General features: G+C 46.1%; 1 protein-coding gene and 1 pseudogene across 1 annotated transcript in view; one reads left to right on the top strand and one right to left on the bottom strand.

Moving 5' to 3' along the window:
* Nucleotides 1-13768, bottom strand: part of LOC124606143 (POU domain, class 6, transcription factor 2) — a 225594-nt gene that overhangs the window by 166568 nt on the left and 45258 nt on the right. The window lies entirely within an intron of this gene.
* Nucleotides 7566-7683, top strand: LOC124608143 (annotated as a pseudogene).

Raw genomic sequence — 13768 nt, 5'->3', positions numbered from 1 at the left:
TTTTCGCTTATAATTTTCGACTCGTTGGTTTCCAGTACAGTAACCCTTACCTCAAATTGATACATTTATCGTTCTCTATCATACTAGAAAACTTTTAACATGATCACGGCATTGCAGAGTAAATGCTTACATTTACAGGCGCTGGCACCTATGACTTTCACGCTCTGTAGAGTCATTAGATGACGTTTCGGGACAAGTGTTCCTACGTAAAACTTGATCTATTAAGTCCCCTGTATGACCTCTAGACGTGTGTCACATGAACTCTGAAACACCCTGTAGATAGAAAACAACTCTCTTGACAGTAGGGGATGAAAAAGCTGCTATTCGCTTCCACGTCCACTTAACACCTTGTGAACATGCCATCTCGGAGGGACGCAGATGCAATGTATTTTCTTAAGAGAAAGAATACAGACTTCGAACGGCTGCAGTTTTTGTGACATGATTATATATGCAATGTACAAAGTACATGATCTGTTTCAGAGTACGCATTCCGTTATCAGATGTATCTAAGAGTCCAATGAAATATCACCTATATTTGAGGTTGCGTGATATTGTGACGTAAAAGGGTCTGTTACCTCCGGCTAAGTGGCTGGAGCAAAGCTTTTCTGAGTGCAACCCGTCCGCATTTAATGACGTTTCCGGACACGGGTTCCTATCCTCAAATTTTTCCTCACTATACCCTCTACACCCTTCGAAGTTTGTCACAACATTTCTGGGATTCCCTGGAAGAGCGGGGGGGAGCGGAGAATTACAAACGGGAAATTACCGACGCTTTCACATACAAAGTAAATCTTCCTGGGAAATTAAAACTGTGTGCTAGACCGGGATTCGAATCTGAAACCTTTGCCTTCCGCGGGCAAGTGCTGTATCAGCTAAGCCGACGACCTGTCTTCGCAGCTTTACCTACTCCAGAATCTCATCTCCTTCCTTCCAGCACTCAAAGAATTTCTCCCGTGAAACTTGAAGGACTAGCGCTCCCGAAAGATATAATCTTGTGCAGACATCGCTTAGCTACAGCCTATGCAGGTGAAATCAACCTAAAGAACTTAGAAGTCAAGGACGCAGGTAGTTACAGGGTGTTTCAAAAATGACCGGTATATTTGAAACGGCAATAAAAACTAAACGAGCAGCGATAGAAATACACCGTTTGTTGCTATATGCTTGGGACAACAGTACATTTTCAAGCGGGCAAACTTTCGAAATTACAGTAGTTACAATTTTCAACAACAGATGGCGCTGCAAGTGATGTGAAAGATATAGAAGACAACGCAGTCTGTGGGTGCGCCATTCTGTGCGTCGTCTTTCTGCTGTAAGCGTGTGCTGTTCACAACGTGCAAGTGTGCTGTAAACAACATGGTTTGTTCCTTAGAACAGAGGATTTTTCTGGTGTTGGAATTCCACCGCCTAGAACACAATGTTGTTGCAACAAGACGAAGTTTTCAGCGGAGGTTTAATGTAACCAAAGGACCGAAAAGCGATACAATAAAGGATCTGTTTGAAAAATTTCAACGGACTGGGAACGTGACGGATGAACGTGCTGGAAAGGTAGGGCGACCGCGTACGGCAACCACAGAGGGCAACGCGCAGCTAGTGCAGCAGGTGATCCAACAGCGGCCTCGGGTTTCCGTTCGCCGTGTTGCAGCTGCGGTCCAAATGACGCCAACGTCCACGTATCGTCTCATGCGCCAGAGTTTACACCTCTATCCATACAAAATTCAAACGCGGCAACCCCTCAGCGCCGCTACCATTGCTGCACGAGAGACATTCGCTAACGATATAGTGCACAGGATTGATGACGGCGATATGCATGTGGGCAGCATTTGGTTTACTGACGAAGCTTATTTTTACCTGGACGGCTTCGTCAATAAACAGAACTGGCGCATATGGGGAACCGAAAAGCCCCATGTTGCAGTCCCATCGTCCCTGCATCCTCAAAAAGTACTGGTCTGGGCCGCCATTTCTTCCAAAGGAATCATTGGCCCATTTTTCAGATCCGAAACGATTACTGCATCACGCTATCTGGACATTCTTCGTGAATTTGTGGCGGTACAAACTGCCTTAGACGACACTGCGAACACCTCGTGGTTTATGCAAGATGGTGCCCGGCCACATCGCACGGCCGACGTCTTTAATTTCCTGAATGAATATTTCGATGATCGTGTGATTGCTTTGGGCTATCCGAAACATACAGGAGGCGGCGTGGATTGGCCTCCCTATTCGCCAGACATGAACCCCTGTGACTTCTTTCTGTGGGGACACTTGAAAGACCAGGTGTACCGCCAGAATCCAGAAACAGTTGAACAGCTGAAGCAGTACATCTCATCTGCATGTGAAGCCATTCCGCGAGACACGTTGTCAAAGGTTTCGGGTAATTTCATTCCGAGACTACGCCATATTATTGCTACGCATGGTGGATATGTGGAAAATATCGTACTATAGAGTTTCCCAGACCGCAGCGCCATCTGTTGTTGAAAATTGTAACTACTGTAATTTCGAAAGTTTGTCTGCCTGAAAATGTACTGTTGTCCCAAGCATATTGCAACAAACGGTGTATTTCTATCGCTGCTCGTTTAGTTTTTATTGCCGTTTCAAATATACCGGCCATTTTTGAAACACCCTGTATTTGCCACATGGCAAACAAAACACCGACTTACATATGTATAAAAACACACTATGCCTTTACAGTTTTGTCTGTCGCACCTGAAACAAATTACAAACAAACTCACCGGTCATAAAATTGGTGCCCCGCTGGGTAGCCGCGCGGTCTCACGCGCCTTGCCACGGTACGCGCGGCTCCCCCCGTCGGAGGTTTGAGTCCTCCCTCGGGCATGGGTGTGTGTGTTGTCCTTAGCATAAGTTAGTTTAAGTTGGATTAAAGTATTGTGTAAGCTTAGGGAGCGATGACCTCAGCAGTTTGGTCCCATAGAGTCTTACAAACTTCCAAATTTTCCAAAAAATTAGTCATCCTAAAGAAATCATTACAGTCATCATTTAAGGCTGTGTGATTCTGTTCCTGAACGTAATAACAGCCTAGACTCAAATAGGAAGTGAGTCCACAACATTGTGCGGGTACGTCGCATCCAGCCACTCGCTAAGGACTTGAGTGCCTAATTCCTACAGATTGCAAGGATGCTGATGTCAGCATCTTAACCGATGTTCCAACATGTCCCACAAGTTTTCAGTGGAGTTCAAGTCACGTATTTTGCAGGGAAATCGAGATCTTACAGGGGGAGGGGGATGCTCAAAAAACCAGTCACACATTCTTCCAGCCCAATGAACTTTGCTGCTGTCATCTTGAAAAATAGGGATATCAATGGCCTTCCCTCGGTAACAGGTTAGGATGGACCTTAATTCGCTGCCTGCAGGAATTCCTGTCAGGTTTGGAAGCTGCTATATTTCACAAGCCGTTAAACACATCTTAGGTCCCTCTCAACCAGGATCTTTTTTCACCACAATTCTGACGTCGTCTTTCGAAGCCACGTGTGTTACACCTCCGTTTGTAGACATGTTGAACAGTACACCGCGAAACACCAACACGTCCAGCAACGGCCAAACACAGTTGTTCCTTTTTTTGACACTCTCTCATGTCCTTACATTTACCCGTGTTTAGCTAAAACGTCCCATGGAAACATAAATGCCTCACTTCCAGAGACTACCTTATGCTCAAGCACAGGCAGCGAGCGCGCAATTGAGCATTTGACTCGACCGCTGCGCTATTTGTGTGGGCCTAACGATTCATCTGTTCAAAAATGGCTCTGAGCACTATGGGACTTAACATCTATGGTCATCAGTTCCCTAGAACGTAGAACTACGTAAACCTAACTAACCTAAGGACAGCACACAACACCCAGCCATCACGAGGCAGAGAAAATCCCTGACCCCGCCGGGAATCGAGCCCGGGAACCCGGGCGTGGGAAGCGAGAACGCTACCGCACGACCACGAGATGCGGGCGATTCATCTGTCCTTGCGAGCTGGGGTGACTAACTTTTTGTGCGGTGATCTTAACTACAAATCAGTCGGTTGGTGATCTTAACTACAAATCAGTCGGTTCTGATCAACGTAAAGCGGATGTTTTCGTGGTGCTAAATATTTCTAGTTAGGAAAACGGAGCGATGTGAAGCAGTGGAAAGACATTAAACTCATCATAGATCTGAAGATAGTCATTGCTGACCGAAACTAGTAGGCAGAGGGCCTACAATAGTTGTGACCATAGACGCGAAGTAAATAAATTTATTCTACATATTACGACCACTGTTCCATCCGCGACCATGTCGCAGCTTGTGAAATCTTTAGACGTAGCAGAAACACAAAGAGAGTGTTGTAGGACTATTACTGCTCCCCATATATACGTATATGTAAATGACCTAGTGGAAAACGTTGTAAACTAAGTGGGACTGGTCGCGGGTGTTGCTATTGTATAAGAGGGGGTCAGAAAGTTTTCGTTTGAGGGGCTGCTGCAACATACACGCAACGTAGCGCGATTCCGAAGTGGGAATATAAGCACTGACATCTAGGCTAGGGGTTAGTGCGGCATTTGTGTGTTCGCGACGTGCGTGCGGTAAATGCGGGAACGTGTGCTATGGCGCCGTTATGACGAAATGCGTCCAAGCAGGACCAACGCGATGCTATTTCTTTCTTGGCTGCCGAAGGACATACACCGGCAGACACCCATCGAAGAATGGTGGAAACGTCCGGGAAAGCTGCGACAAGACATACTGCTGCTTCATGATAGCGCACGTCCCCAAATCGCAATTGTCGTAACGCAGAAGTTACGTCAGTTCAAGTGGGAAACACTGGAGCACCCGCCCTGTACTCCTGATGTCTCTCCACGCGATTATCACGCCCTCGGTTCCTCAAAAAAGGCCTTGAAAGTTCGACGATTCCTGTCGGACGAGTATTTGCAGGAGGCAGTTACGGACTTTGTTCATGCAACATGACGGTGTTTTACCAAACAGCTGTCTTCAACCCGATGTGTCACTGGGATGATTGCCTCAGCGGTCATGGCGATCTTCCCTAATTGGCATACCGATTCCGGAATGTACGGCCGTCGAGCGGAAACTTTACGATGGGTGCAGAGATTGGTACTTGACCTCCAACACAAATATACGTATCGTCGAGCGCTTAAGTAGGTATAAAATCACTTTCCGTATGCTTACACGATTGCCGAACGATCATTGGAAGTAGCCACATCTATTAAATATGTGGGAATAGGTGTGTGGAGCTATTTAAAGTTGAAAGACCACACACAACTAATTGTAAGACAAGCAAATTTCAGACAGAGTGACTGGAAGAATGGTCAGAAAGTGTAGTCCACTCACGAATGAGGTAGCTGACACAACCCTCGTTTAACGGATACTGGAATATTAATGTCAGTGTGGGACCGTTACTAGAGAGTGCTGATACATGAAATAGAGAATATACAAAATAAGCAGCACGTTTTGTCATATGTTCGTTTAGTAAGCACGAAAGCATCACGAAGATGCTCACTCATCTCCAGCGACAGCGCTCGAAGAAATTTTTGGAAATTTGTAGTAAGATCCTGTGGGACCAAACTGCTAAGCTCATCGGTCCCTAAGCTTACACACTACTTAATCTAACCTAAACTAACTTACGCTACGGACAACACCCAAACCCATGCCCGAGGGAGGACTCGGAATTCCGACGGGGGCAGCCGCGTGGACCGTGACAAGGCGCCTCAGAGGAATTGTGCACAGCGATGTTGTCCACTGTTAAAAATCCGGGAGCGTATGTTGCTAGAAGAGTCAACCAATTAAGTACTTCCACCTAGATATTTCACGGAAAAGATCGTACAGATATAAGGGGAAATCAAAAAGTTTCCGTTCGAAGGCCGCACAGTCCACAATCGGTAAGCCAATCAGGCAAACTCGTCGTGAGCAATGAGGTAATCCTCCCACTGACGCACCAGGTTGAAGATACTCGTTTGGTAAAACATCGTGCCCTGTTGCATGAAGAAGTCTGTACCTGTCTTCTGTACAGCCTCGTCCGACGGGAATCGTCGACCTTTGAAGGCCTTTTTAAGGGTCTGAAGACGTGATAATTGGATAGGGAGAGATCAGGACTACAGCGCTGGTACTCGAGTGTATTCCACTTGAGCTAACGTAACTTCTGCTTTACGACATTTGCGATTTGGAAAAATGCCCTTTCATGAAGTAGCAGCACCCCTTAGGGCACCATTCCGTAGCGGTGATTGTCGACGGACATGCTGCCCCATATACATTCTACGTTCTCCGATGGATGTCTACCGTCATTTGTCCTTCGACAGCCAAGAAAACAGTAACGGCACGTTGGTTCTGTTTGGACGCATTCAGTAATAACGTCGTCATAGTTCAGGTTTCCGAATGTACCGCATACTCGTCGGAAAGGCACGAATGCCATACTGACTCTTTTTCTACACGTCGGTGCTATAAACACCCGTATCGAAGTCGCACTACGTTGCATATACGCAACTGTGAAGTCCTCAGACAGAAACTTTTTGATCATCCATTATAATTTAAAGAGATCAGACTCGCTCGAGGCTTACTACCAAGTTTTCTCTCCATCCACCATTTGCGACTGTAATAGGGAGGGAAGGGACAGTGGTATAGCAGAGCTCCGCGTTCCGGCCCAGGCTCGCCAATAGGGGCCGACCGATCGCGGCGTCATCCTCTGCCATGGCGTCAATCGGATGCGGCATGGAGGGACGTGTGGCCAGCACACAGCTCTCCTGACCGTTGTTGCCTTTCTTGGTCTTGGAGCAGCACTTCTCAATCGAGTAGCTCCTCAACTGGGATGTCGAGGTTGTGTGCCTACCATTCCAGTCCCCCACTGAGGAAACATCCCTGGCCGAGAATCTAACCAGGGTCCTCCACATACCAGCCAGACAGGATGACGACTCAGCTACGGTGGCCGACCACAATGATGCACAAAGTAGTTTAAAACGGTGACATCGTCAGTTCAATGTAACTATCTGTGGTGCACAAGGCACTAGAAGGGACTTTATGCTGCGATAGCGACATGAAATTTTTATCGTTTTTGTCACACTTCAGGAAGTGGCTAGTGGATATAGGTGGAGGTGAATGAGGGGCGTTCCATAAGTAATGCAGCACTTCTTTTTTCTCGGCCATTTTCGGTTGAAAAATGCGGTATTTGTTGAGGACCGTCGTGCAATAATCACGATACAGCCCATATAGTTTCATTAAGTTCCGACAAGTGGCGGCGCAATACATAGCCTTCAAAATGGCGTCTGTAACGACGTTCCAAACAAAGAGCTGTGATTGAGTTTTTTGTTTTTTGAGGAAAACCAGCGCACCGCCGATATTCATAGGCACTTGCAGAATGTCTATGGAGACCTGGCGGCGAAAAAAAGCACGCCGAGTTGTTGGGCAAGGCGTCTGTCATGATAGCAACAATGTCGCGCATACCAGTCCGTTCTCCGGGGTGCTGGCCGGCCTCACAGAGTTGTGACTTCCGCAATTTTGGAACGTGCTGGCACTCTTATGCGAGGTGACTGGCGGATCACAATCAAGCACCTCGCTGCTCAATTGGACGTCTCTATTGGTACTACGCCAACGGCCTTGCCGCAGTGGTAACACCTGTTCCCGTCAGATCACCGAAGTTAAGCGCTGTCGGGCTGGGCTAGCTCTTGGATGGGTGACCATCCGGTCTGCCGAGCGCTGTTGGCAAGGGGGTTGCACTCAGCCCTTGTGAGGCAAACTGAGGAGATGCTTGACTGAGAAGTATCGGCTCCGGTCTGGGAAATTGACATACGGTCGGGAGAGCGTTGTGCTGACGACTTGCCCCTGCATATCCGCATCCAGTGACGCCTGTGGGCTGAGGATGACACGGTGGCCGTTCGGTACCTTCGGGCCTTCATGGCCTGTTCGGGAGGAGTTTTTTTATTGGTACTGCAGACATAATCCCTCTGTTTGATGTCTTCCCTCCCCATTCAACGATCAAGTCTGAAGAGTATCATACAACCGTTAGAAAACTGAAGAAACGACTTCAGCGAGCTCATAGCCACAGAAATGCAGACGAACTTCTTCATGACAGTGCTGGGCTTCACACAAGTCTGTGCACACGAGAGGAGCTCATAAAACTTCATAGGACTGTTCTTCCTCATCCACCCGACAGCCCTGATCTCGCAGCTTCTGACTTCCAGCTGTTAGCGGATATTGAAGGTGCTCGGTGTCTGTCAGCTTTGGTGTGTAACAGGTTTCGGCTGCGGCTCGAGTTTCGTCACATAGCTAAAAACATGCACAATATGTTTGCTCGCATTTGGTGCACTAGCTGTACATTGATTAGGAAATGTTGTGCAAAATGGCTCCAATGGCTGTAAGAACTATGGGACTTAACATCTGAAGTCATCAGTCCCCTATACTTAGAACTAATTAAACCTAACTAATCTAAGGACATCACACACATCCATGCCCGAGGCAGGATTCGAACCTGCGACCGTAGCGGTCGCGCGGTTCCAGACTGAAGCGCCTAGAACCGCTCGGCCCCAACGGCCGGGTCAATGCTGTGCATGTTTTAACTTATTATGGAAGTGAAATTTTATATTTCACTGAGCCTTTCGACTATTTTTTAACGTACTTGTGCCACAACGTGTAATGCAGTGGTCTATGTTTCCTTCTGATGAAGACACATTTAAAAACGCTGAAACCATGGTAAAGGGGTTTTAATAAAGCTTCCAGTTTGCAATTGATTGACTGTTTACTATTTCTACAAGAAGAAAAACAGTGAAACTTCCTGGCCGATTAAATGTGTGTACCGGACCGAGACTCGAACTCGGGACCTTTGCCTTTCGCGGGCAAGTGCTCTACCAACTGAGTTACCCAAGCACGACTCACGCCCCGTCTTCACAGCTTAAAAAGAGTTGCATTACTAATTGAAAACTCCTCGTAGATATTTATCTTATGGGCGAGGTATTATTACGTTGGATAGTAATCTACGTGCGTCGCGTATATTGCAAGCTTACTGGATCACGGCAGTCTTCGCCGACGCGGAAGAAAGAAACATTTCGACACATATCTGCAGATCCGGCACCTGCAAGTGCTTTGCTACAGTTTATACCGTTAAAATATTTATTTTCCTGCGAAGGAATTGGAGGGTAGCAAAAGGAAAAAACTGCGTACGAGCCTAGACAGTCGGCAGCCGTCCTACTTGGCGGACCGTTCAAAAGAGGGTTCTCCTCGGAAGCAGGGGGTGCGGCCGGTTCGGTAAAGGAGGCGACGGCGGCGGATTCGGCTGCGACGCGGCGCGGCGCGGCTGCGGGTGCTCAGACACGGCCACGGCCGGCCGCCTTTGTGATCCAGCGGCGCGTGAAGCGGCTGGACGCGCCGTCGCTATTAATAGGAGGACGCACCTGCACGCGCGCCGCTGCCCCAGGGCCCGCGTATTAAAACGCGCGTCGCCTCAGCCCTACTGCTCCCTGCCGACCTGCTTGACTTCGGTCGGCACTCCCCGCTTGTGAATACTTTCGAGTGGAGACACTCAGACCTGGAAAGGAGAGCATACGGACTCGCCCTCTTTCCGTTTCTTCATCTTTCGGGAGTTGAAGGTCCTAAGGCAGTACGATGCGTTCCTCAAAAACACTCGAGAAAATCGAGTTTACGCAGATTGGTTTTATTCAGGATTCCAATATACCAAATTATTCTCCACACTTTCTGGCTACAATACCCTATTTTTCAACATGACCTCAGTTCAATGCGGCGGCCTTGCACCACGTCACTGGCAGGGTCTGTATTCCCGCATAGTACCACACCACTGCGCGACCGCTACGGTCGCAGGTTCGAATCCTGCCTCGGGCATGGATGTGTGTGATGTCCTTAGGTTAGTTAGGTTTAAGTAGTTCTAAGTTCTAGGGGACTGATGACCTCCGATGTTAAGTCCCATAGTGTTCGGAGCCATTTTTTTGAACCACACCACTGGTCGACGCCGGGGCCAACGTCTTGATGCACCAGTAACGTTCCCATTATACGTGTATTGCTTCCCACAGACTGCTTAGCTCATTAGACCAAACAGATGTTTTTTTCCCTTATTGTTATTTCATCTCTCTCGCCCCACACGAGCAAGGGGTGGGCTCTCAGCAGTACAATTCTCCGCTCTTCAGCCAAACGAATTAAAAAAAAAAGGGGGAGTATAAACAAAACTCGGGGTTGCTTTTGGTTTCAAATTAAAAATCGAAGGCAGACAGTTCAAAACTGGAAATATGTACATGTTAAGAACACATCACAGGAAGGTGAATTTATTCAGATAAAAACACCGAAGTAGTGCGCTTTCACTTAAAAACTGGAGCATCTGACCTAGGGTGAGAGGTATTCCCTAGTGTTAAAGAGTGTGGGTAGAAAGACAGTGGTCTGTTAGATAGGAAAAACTATAGAGGTGCGAGGTAGGAGCTCAAGTGGATCGTGAGAAACACAAAAAATATGGTTCAAATGGCTCTGAGTACTATGGGACTTAACTTCTGACGTCATCAGTCCCCTAGAACTTAGAACTACTTAAACCTAACCAACCCGAGGCAGGATTCGAACCTGCGACCGTAGCGGTCGCGCGATTCCAGGCTGTAGTGCCTAAAACCGCTCGGCCACCCGGCCGGCTGGGAAATACAGTCTTTGGCAAAGATGTGGGTAGGAGTAGTTTATCATGTGCGTAGGGCAGTGGTTGCAAGAGGAAAGCGATGGACTTGGATAGAGAGGGAAAGGAGAAACGAGCCCTAATGTGATGTGGAATAGGCAGAGAAGAGTTAAGGTTGGTAGGCGGGATAAATATCAGGGCGGATCTCGTTATCTGGGAGAGGGAGTAGGTTGAAGTTGCGTTGTGATAGGATATGGATTGTGTGTAGATGTAGGGACGGAGGGATGTGTTCGTGAAATCATGGCAGCTTTATCAGGGTTGGTGATCTGAGGGGAGACAATGTGGTGACTGGCATATAGTATGCGGAAAATATAGGAGATGCAGAGACGTTCGATGTGGGTGAGAAGGAGTGGTAATTTGATATAGTAGAGGATCCAGGTAGGGGAACATAATGTGATGCGGAAAACGAGACAGAGTGCATGGCGTTCGAGGATTTGGAGGGATTTTCAGAACCTTGGTGGAGCGGAGATCTACGCAACATTTGCTTACCAGCGCATAGGTCGGTCCAGAGGGTGTAGCCCCTTTCGGCCAGTTGGTGGTTTCAGTACTTTTAGTTTATTGTGGGCTTTCTGTTGCATGTTTAGTACATGACCAAACAGGTAGTCCTTCTTTGCTCTTTACTATCTTCTGTTAGGCGGCGAGGAACCCAGCTGACCCACACCTTTGGTACACCAACTGGACAAATGTGTCAGACCTACCAAAAGGGACACCGAGTTTTGCAGCGAGATGTTTGGCTGTGATCTGTCGATCACCGCGAATGAGAGTGTCCGCACGTTCCGATATTGCAGGACCCACAGCTGCGTGAAATCGGCCGGCACGCTGGAGCATTACAGACGCCACTTTGAAGGCTAAGTATAGCACTGCCATCATGAAACCCAAAACAAATTCCATATATTTTAAACCGAAACTGGCCAAATGTGTTGCACTACTTATTGAACACCCCTCGTAAATAACCTCCAGCGTTGTTAAAAATTAAAAAAAATTGCAGAATTTTGAACGCACCCGTCCGTAGATAGGTGCGTAGCGTTCTAGTTCAAATGGCTCTGAGCACTATGGGAATTAACATCTGAGGTCATCAGCCCCCCAGAACTTAGAACTACTCAAACCTAACTAACCTAAGGACATCACACACATCCATGCCCGAGGCAGGATTCGAACCTGTGACCGTAGTGGTCGCGCCGTTCCAGACTGAAGCGCATAGAACCGCTCAGCCACTCCGGCCGGCAGCATTCTAGTCATGCAATCGCGAAGTTCTGGTTCGATACTCGATTTACGCAACTTCTTTTACTTTTATACGAATTCTATATTTATTATAAAATGGAAATGCCAAGTGACAAATATTGAATCATTATTTTCTGGAAAAAATATCATTCTTTATTTTTATTAATCACATGAAAATGTTAGTAAAATCCTCTTTTACCATGTCTTGGTGGGATCGTATGTCATCCGGATTATTGCAAAAAGAACTAGAACGACACGGATTAAATGCCATAAACAAACACGACATAATAATTTTCACGTAAATACACAAATACATATTACTCTAACATAATTTTTTATCATATATTGATAGAAAAGGTAATACACTGAGTTTTTCGTATACTGAAATAATCAGCGAGTCTTTTTTTGCAGCTACATTCGAACGCCGTTTGTGTACAACAAGATAACGTAGGCTTCTCGCCAGCATTAGCTCGCCAGAAGTAACTTTCATCTGGCGTTCCAAATAAGTCATTATTTTATCCAATGCGTTGTTGCTCTGTACGTGTCACAATGTCTTCAGATCAAGCGCCAACATCGTCAGCTAATCCATCATCACTGTTGTCATTGTCAGACGAAGAAACGGCGATAATTTCGTCATCAGAAATCATATCGTAGCAGCTAGTCATTTACATAATTAACTTTCATGTCTGAGTATCTTTTTTGTCTATAGACACTACCAGCTTTCTTTTCTTCATGATGGTCAAATACTGTACACCGTTGGTAGCCTTAAAAAAAGGCTCAACCGACAAAAAATTAATATTTGGTGTAAAATAGAAAATAAAATACTTTTTTTATTTCTAGAGATTACGAATATATACAAAATAATATTAAATCAGCATTACTACTTATTGTATTTCAGAGTCCATGCAGACCATACAAACTCCGATTTATCTCTGAAAATATTTTCCATGACGGGGAAGGAAACAACCCCCTTTTGTTTTCTCCCAGAGAATCTTTGATACAGTTCCGTACCCCTACCGAATATGGAATATCCGAACATACAAGGTGTGCCTGGAGATTAGTCAGTATTCAGGGATATGACAGCAACGATGAATTGAAGCAGAAAACTTCATATGGACATATGCTATACCGAATAGCTTCTGAGATAGAATATATTTTATGTACGTTGTCATTCATTTTCTGTATTATTCAACACATTGTCAGGTTTCCACATGTACAAATGAACAAAAGTTAGAAAACACTATAAAGGCGCTTTACAAAGTATCAATTGAAAAACACATATTTTTACCACTTTCACCTCTAAGCAATACCATACACGTCACATTACAGCTGTCGTGCAATTTAAAATAAATGTTCGAACATCCCATCGTTAATTTCAATGCATTTTTGTACTCTCGGACGAACATTTTCTGTTGCTTGTCTGCATTTTCCCTTATGAGCGCAGCAGCGTTGATTATATGACCAAGAAGTTCATCTCGCATATTGATCTTCCGTTTCTACACCTTAGACTTCTCACAACGCCACAAACAAAAATCTAATGGCGTTGGGTCTGGCGATGTTGGTGGCCAGTTAATTGTACTAACACGACTAATCCATCGAGTATGGTTAGCGGCACCAGCCGAAAGAAAAAAAGGACAATAAATTTGTTGTATCTCGAAAACCATTCGAAATAGGGCATATGTACATATGAAGTTCTTTGCCTCAAATGGTCGTTCATGTCAGATCCCTGAATACAGCCCTTGTGGAACACCCTACTTCGAAGACATCAGAGCTGAGACATTTGGTATGCCACTCTAAATGCGTAGATATCGTCAGAAAGTATAGTAACGTCGGCGAACATAAAGGTGGTGTTATTCGACCGTTGCTCTTCAAGACACAAAAGACGTGGCATATAGTGTCTGCATAATTATG

This window comes from Schistocerca americana, chromosome 3 (assembly GCF_021461395.2).
Source record: "Schistocerca americana isolate TAMUIC-IGC-003095 chromosome 3, iqSchAmer2.1, whole genome shotgun sequence".
In the NCBI taxonomy this organism is placed as follows: domain Eukaryota; kingdom Metazoa; phylum Arthropoda; class Insecta; order Orthoptera; family Acrididae; genus Schistocerca; species Schistocerca americana.
Note: the sequence above shows the minus strand (reverse complement) of the source record. Positions and strands in the feature narration are given on the sequence as shown.